The sequence below is a fragment of the Carlito syrichta genome, unplaced genomic scaffold (assembly GCF_000164805.1).
Source record: "Carlito syrichta isolate Samal-C Ts95f unplaced genomic scaffold, Tarsius_syrichta-2.0.1 Scaffold308927, whole genome shotgun sequence".
NCBI lineage: Eukaryota > Metazoa > Chordata > Mammalia > Primates > Tarsiidae > Carlito > Carlito syrichta.
In genome coordinates, this window is record NW_007253023.1 from 63,903 (window position 1) to 71,631 (window position 7,729).

Consider the following 7,729-nt stretch of genomic DNA (forward strand, 5'->3'; position numbering starts at 1 on the left):
GATTGGCAGTACTGGGAAACTGCCTGGGGAAGGGGGTCACTCCTCATCAACAAGGATACCTGCCAAATGAATATTTGTATACCTAACCCTGATTGTATGCCACAGTTTTAAAATAAAAAATTTAAAGGTGGAAAAAAAAAAAACAAATAAAAAAAGAATGAGTGTGATGAAAGAATAAAGCAAAAAATGAGAGAAACAGATAGCAGAAAGAATAAAAAAGGGTAACTATGGAGCACAGAGTGCAAAATTAAGACTAAAGCACCACTTCTTGAGAACCATTAAATAAGTTAGAAAATAAAATAAAGATTGGTAAATTTCGTTAAATGCCTTTATAGTATCTAAGGCAGCTTTGGAGGTGATTGCATTTTTTTTTCTCCTTTTGCTAATCGAAGGGTTAATGTCATTAATAAACAAAAATATTTTACAAGCCAGGGAAAAGGTCATTAGAAAAATGAGGGGGAGACTATGAACCAGTTGGTAATATTAAAAATAACTACAAATGGCTGATAAACACATACACACAAACTCAAACTCATTTTAAATAGAGGCACATGACAAAAGTATTTAGTACCCATCAGAGTGGTAAAAATTAACAACTATAATATGTCAAAGTTATTGATGGAATAAGGAACCAAGTCATCTCAAATTGTCAGTGATGGTGTAAATTGCTGCAACTTCATTTAAGGGCATTTTGCCAATATCTATCAAATATTAATTGTACCAATTTTTTAACTGAGCAGTTACACTAGTGGGAATTTATCACACAGATATGTTTGCCCAACTCTGCAAATGCAAACGTTCAGTATCAATATGTTAATTGTACTATCATTTGAAATAGCAAAACTAAATACCTGCCACTCAATATTAAAAAAAAAAGAAGCAGTAGCAGTTGCAGAAAACTCTGTATGTTAATCAAGGAGATATGGGTTACAGGAATTACAGCACATTTGTACCATGAAATACAATGAGCACATTAAAAAGACATTATTGAAATGAAGGAGGGGATTCTTCAAAACATATTATTATTATTATTATTTTTGAGTTGGAGTCTCACTCTGTCACCCAGACTGGAGTGCAGTGGCCGCTCCCGGCCACCGCAGCCTCAACCTCCTGGGCTCCGGCAATCCTTCCGCCTCAGCCTTCCAGGTAGCCGGAATTACAGGCACGCGCTACCAAGCCCGGCAGACAAAACATATTATTAAGAAAAAAATGCGGCTGGGGTCAGTGGCTCAGCCTATAATCCCAGCACTTTGGGAGGCTGAGGCAAATGGATTGCCTGAGCCTGCCAGTTTGAGACCAGCCCTGGCAACTTGGAGAGATTAATTTATTAATTTTTTAACAAATAAAAAATTAGCTGGGCGTGGTAGTGTGCACCTGTAGTTCCAGTTACTTGGACGGCTGAGGCAGAAGGATCGCCAGAGCCCAGTAGGTCGATGCTAGGGTGGCCGTGAGTGTGCCACTGCACTCTAGCCTAGGCGCCAGGGTGAGACTCCACCTCAAAAAAAAAAGAAAAAGAAAAAAATGCAAGGCCAGAACAATGAGTGTAGGAAAATCCCATATATATTGAGAAACAAACAGAGAGAAACTCTCTATAGGCAATCATTTCTAGATCATGTGGGCTTCATTCTCCAAGAGACTGAAATGCATGCATGTTTTCCTAGTCACATGCTAGCTCAAACTAAGTTATTAGTCCAAATTGCCTTCATTTCCCCCCCTTGCGAGAGCCTACTAACTGGATTCCAACCCAACACTTCTCGCCACTTCTGCTCAGTGTATGCTCCAGCCATTCTGAGCATATGCAGTTCCTTGAATGAGCTGTGGTCCTCTTGGCATAAAGTCTCTTGCATACTCCCTTGCCTCTGTCTGGAACACCCCACTCCAATCCAACTCAGTTTTCCATTCTTCCTTAGGATTTTAGCACAATCATTTCTTCCTCCGAGAAACTCACATATTTTTGCACTTAATTGATAAGTGTGTGATTAATATCTATTTCCTTCCTAGACTATAAGCTCTAGGAAAGTTGTTGATGTGTTTATCACTGAATCCTCAACAAACCAACCAGCAAGTATTTCAATCTCTTTCTCTCTCTCTTCATTGATCAACTATTACTATCCATAACCCCAGCTGAGGCCTCTTAAGCAAAAGAAAAAATCCCAGTTAGACCCAGACCTTGAACTTCAGTTCTAAGAGCAGATAAACAGGTCTCAGAGAAGATGGGGTGACAGTCAGGTAGGATTCACAGATCTCATACCTGGGAAAAGAGATAGTCTAGCTATACTTTCCACATTGCATATGAGAAAGACAAAAATAAATGGCATAGCAACCATCCGTCCATCCGTTCATCCATCCACCCATCCATCCATAGATCCATCCTTTCTGTATTTGTATTAAAACATCTAAAAGAAATAACTAGCCATGACTAGTATGTAGGGATTGAGACTAAGGAAGAAATGGGGGTGGTTAGAGACTTGCTTTTTATTTTAAATATTTTAATTTGCATATGTACTAGGTATACCGAATAATTAAAAAATAATTTGTCATAGCAAAACTACTACTTTCTTGTTGATGACACGAGATCAAGTGTATTTGAACAATGTCTTCAGTCTGCAAAGCTAATTAATAGTATCTTAATATCCTGTCACTAGGACTATAATCATGTCTTTGAGGGACCTGTTCACTCACACAGTTCTCTTTTCTTGCCTACTCAATTCAGTTTGATTTCAAGTCTAAATAGATCTTCTCACAAGCATTCTTCTGCATGTTTGTATACTCATGCAAAGACCTCTTTTTTCCTCATGAATGGTGTTAGAAAATTCCCCCAGGAAATTCAGTCACATTGTCATAGCCTTTTCACAGAAAGGAACAATGTGTAAGAAACAGATTCTCTTGATTTGATTAATGAACAAAGAAAGGGATCTGTTTAACCTAATTCACCTTAGAGCACCTTTCCTTGATGGAACTGCCAGTTCCTACAACAATAATTCAAGAGGGTAAATTTTCAGCTATTAGGAAAGAATTCCCGAAATTAATAACGCAGATCACTCTTGGTCTCTATTTCCTTTTTTTTTTTTTTTTTTTGAGTTGGAGTCTCACTCTGCCGCCCAGACTGGAGTGCAGTGGTCACTTCCGGCCACTGCAGCCTCGACCTGCTGGGCTCCAGCGATCCTTCCGCCTCAGCCTTCCAAGCAGCTGGAACTACAGGTGCACGCTACCATGCCCGGCTAATTTTTTGATTTATTGTGGAGATGAGGTCTCGCCAAGTTGCCCAGGCAGGTCTCGAATCCGCGGGCTCAGGCAATCCACTCACCTCAGCCTGCCAAAGCGCGGGATTACAGGCTGAGCCACCGAGCCTGGCTCTTGGTCTCTATTTCAACTCAACCTACCGGCTAGTCCTTCTGGAAGACTTTTTAGTCTGGAGAATTATCTCAGCAATACTATGGGCCACACCAGATCTTTCCAACTCTATATGTGGCCACCAAATGTCCTTTCATTCATTAGATTTGGTTGAAGGGACGGGCTCTAGACCTTTAGATTTGGTTTCTAAACAGATGCAAGTCTGGACTTAGAATATAACCATAGAATTTCTGTGCAGAAGGAGTCCTATGGATTATAAGGAAAACAAAGTCTTTCTATGTTGTTTTCAGGTTTCCATAATTGTTATAGGAGAGAGATGACCTTATTGAAGCATTTATCACATTCTGCATTCTCATGTGTTGGATACTGTCCCAACTTCTGGAGTTGGAGATAAGCCATGAAGGTATCATTCACCTCTATTGCAAAGAAATCTCATTCAGACCATACCCAGTAGAACACTTGGCCATGGGGCAATGGCAAGAAGAGGAGAACATTTAACAGGGATCTGATCCTGTGAAAATCGATGCCCTCCTTTAGAGGACAGACTCCATACAATCATTCACCCTCAGTATAATTTACACACTTGGTGGAATTCCCCCTTAGTAGAATTAGAGTGTGCCACTTCTGATTGCAAAAGCCCAAGGATTAGTCACTTGGATAGAAAGAGTTTCTCTTACACAAGTGACCTCTGGAAAAGAAGTCAAGAGTACTTCCTAAGACTCTAACACCCTTCAACAAATATGTTTTGGAATTGATGAAATGGAGACATTACACTTACAATCCATGCACCCCTGACCTTTGTTATGGGAGTCAGTCTAGGGGTTACCTTGGGGAGGGAGACGGATTGTGAAGAGGCAAGAGCGAAGGAGTCTTGTGGGTGCTGGAAATGTACTCAATTTGGCCTGGCTGTGGCTCCACAGCTGTATACATATGTAAAAACTCACAGAGCCACACACTGATGATGCATGAATACACCTTGATTAGAACAAAACTTAAGAAAAGGCATGATTGTTTTCTGGGAAAGAAGGCTAGGGAACTCTGCATTGAAGAAAGGGCTTTTTAATAAGCAAAACACACAATCTGATTGTCATTCTGAGGTTTAGTAAGAATGTTGTGGTATAATGAAAATTCTATTACAAGTGATGCTTGGCAGATGTCTTAAAGATAGACCTCATTAAAAGCTGCAGGACAATGAGAATGTAATTTGAAATGCTGAATTTTTATTAATGATCGGAAAAAGACAACTGGTCACCAGACTGCTACTTGGGAGAATAAACCATGAAAACTTGTATAACAGAAATTTCTTTCCGACCTTGCCTTTGGGATTCCCCACTTATATTTAAAGAAGCATCAAAATTATTAAAGCATTACCGCAGAAAAATCAAATACCCTACAATTCACACACACACACGAGTGTACACACACACATATGGGGCATTTGTGTTTACTGAAGGAGCAGGGAGAAGCCGGGTGTGTTGTCACACACTCTAACGACTGGGGAATTGCTCTGTCCTTTTTCATCTAGCACATTCTGCCTTTAAATCCTAGAAATTCTGGATTACAGATTGTAAACATGGACCTTGCAAGGCTCTTGTCATTAAAACAGGTAACAATCCACACTTACTCTAAATAAGATAGAACTAAATAGCATCCATGATGGTTCCACAACAACAAACGTGTAAACCAAGTAGCCAACAATTACTATCAGTGGGAAACGGGCTGTGTGCCCAACTGGAACTGGCTTATGGATTTCCAGACAAAGCATCATGCGTGAACCCTGCCTTCCTCCCAGAATATTCTGTCCAATCCTAAATGCCAATTCCTACCACCAACTGGAGGTTCACATACCTCTTTCCACAGCCTATGGCTCCATCGCAGCTCATCTTCCTTTGCCCTTTACCTTCATGCTTCTCAGCCTAGAGAGCTTTGGTTCAAACCACCTCAACGCTACCCATCCAAACCCCAGCGCTCACCTCAACTCCCAAGGAGGAGGTTCCCGAGTCTCTTCTAGACAGAGCCTCTCCTGAGGCTCAAGCCTCCACTTTCACAGTCTGAAACTGAGCTCATGATCTCTTCACAGCCCACCTTGACCTTCTTCTCCCATTCTCAGTATCACAAACTCAAAACCCAAGCCAATGCCATGGCCAGATCATGTCTTTTCTGTCTCTAATACGTCTCTTCCTTCCATTTCTTCCTGCTTGCCCTGTCCTTGTCCTGCTTGCAAAGTGCCTAGACGATATTCAGGGGCCTCCTCCTCTCTGCCAACTGCCTACAGACTCTCCATTCATCTGCCCACCCTTCAGAGCTCCATACTGTTTGTTTCAAAACACAGATCTGACCACGGTCTTGCTCACAGCCTTCTACAGCTCCGCATTTCACATGGGATGAAAACCCCAACCCCTCATCTTGGAATTTAAGAGCATTTTCAAGGAGACTACAATCTCTTTTTCCAAACTTAACCTTCAAACCACGTTCTCACCCCTGTATGTCATATTTTGGTCATCTTTTCTGCATTTACCCCCAAACTCAAAATATCATCATACCTTTGCAAAAACAGCTCCTCTCAGGATGAATGCTCTCCTCTTCCATGTATACCTCAACATCAAGTTCAAGTGAGAGACAGTATAAGTCTGTAACAAGACACCAGAATTTGGCTTCAGATAACCTGGGTTCAAATCCTAGTATGTGTTGGCCACCATTTTCTTATCGTTAAATCTTAGGCAAAAACCTTAACCCTGACCCAAGAGTCTCAGCCTCTTCATATCTACACGAAGAGGACAATGACAGGATTTGTACTGAAGGACTGCAGAGAGGACTAAACATAGAATTAAAGCACAGAAAACACTTAATACAGACCTTGGTACTTGCTATGCGTTCATATTAGCTAATATTGCTATTGACCTTATCAACATCATCACCATTATTACCTACTTCAAGACGATTTTCCTGAAGTAGGTATTAATGCCTTCCTTCCCTTATCTTCCCACAGTGTCCATGGCTCTATTGATAATATCTATTGATGTTTACCAAAATATGACACATATAATAGTTACTAATGACAGCCTAATGTCCCAGGGAGGAATAGTTCTTAGCACACAACTACATCTTTTTAGAATAGGCACACATGTACAGATGGGTTTTCAAGAGTTGGGTTTTCATGTTCTCACTCATAAGTGGACCTTGAGCCACTATCCTAATACTATAAGAAAAGGATGGACAGTAGTGGGAAACTGCGGGGGTGTGGGGAGTGGTGGGGAGGTGGGATTGGCAGTAGTGAGAAACTGCCTGGGGAACGGGGGCACACCTCATCAATAAGGGTACCTGCACAATGAATATTTGTATACCTAACCTTGAATTGTACCCCACAATTTTAAAATAAAAAATTTAAAGGTGAACAAAAAATTCATTTCTTTTTATCTTAGAGTTGTGCGTTCCTATGAGGATTTGCTACAAAAATAAACTGCGTGCTGAGAAGGTTGGGCTTCTAGTGAGCCCTCTTCTTCTGGTAGTGGGCATGGTTACCTGATGGGTGGACACGCAGCCCCATCTGAATCATGAGGAGTGATGGTTGCCTACCCAACGCTTTGTATTTTTTCCTTAGTTATACCATCATTCATTCACATCTTTCAAATCTACAATCACTTAGGCCTGCAACCTGGACAGAATGTTAGAGTTCTCACCTCCTCACTACTAGCTGAATCTTGCAGAATCTTACTCATTTTATAACCCGACTCTCTCTGGCCCAGTTGGCATTGCTCTGGTAAATTGTTGCTCACCAAGATTCTTAGAACTGTTACTAACTAGTCTAATCCAAGTGGCCACCCCAAACAACACCTGAGATCATCCTTGAGAGCACCCACCACACTGAAATTGCCTGCATAGCCATCTGTATTATCAACCAAACACTAAGCTTCTGCCTCACAGGGATCACTTTTGGCTCCAAGTGGGTAGTGCAGTGCCTGGCACGTAGCAGGCTATCAAAAAGTACATGTTGCAAAAATGAGCACACCATCCCATTCTGCTATAACTCCATATACGTAGGTTGAAACTTTATCCTTAATAATGCCCCAGATGGGTTGTAGGCCACACCAGTATAGCACTGAGGTTGGGTAAAGGGCTAGGAATTCCTCAGGGAGTTTACGAATTCTGTTCCAGTAGCTTCTGTGGGAGGCATACAGGTCAGGAAAGGTAAAGAAAAAGACCCAGAGACAGGATGGGACGGAGAAAGCAATTTATGTGAGATCACCTCTCTTCTCTTGGTATGATGTCAGACCAAAGAGGATTGAGACCTGGTTCTTGTTTTCAGGGGCAACACAGTCCACGCAGGAAAAACCACCTATCACTATGATATAGGTACCATAACGCATCACCCAAA

At 41.4% G+C, this 7,729-nt stretch overlaps 1 protein-coding gene across 1 annotated transcript in view; it reads right to left on the bottom strand.

Moving 5' to 3' along the window:
• The window catches only part of FHIT (fragile histidine triad), a 3,317-nt gene extending 1,071 nt beyond the window's left edge, over window positions 1-2,246 (bottom strand). Inside the window, exon 1 of the mRNA XM_008066447.2 lies at window positions 2,224-2,246. The gene's annotated coding sequence lies outside the window, so the exon portion shown is untranslated. The remainder of the gene's footprint in view (window positions 1-2,223) is intronic.
• Window positions 2,247-7,729: the final 5,483 nt, after the last annotated feature.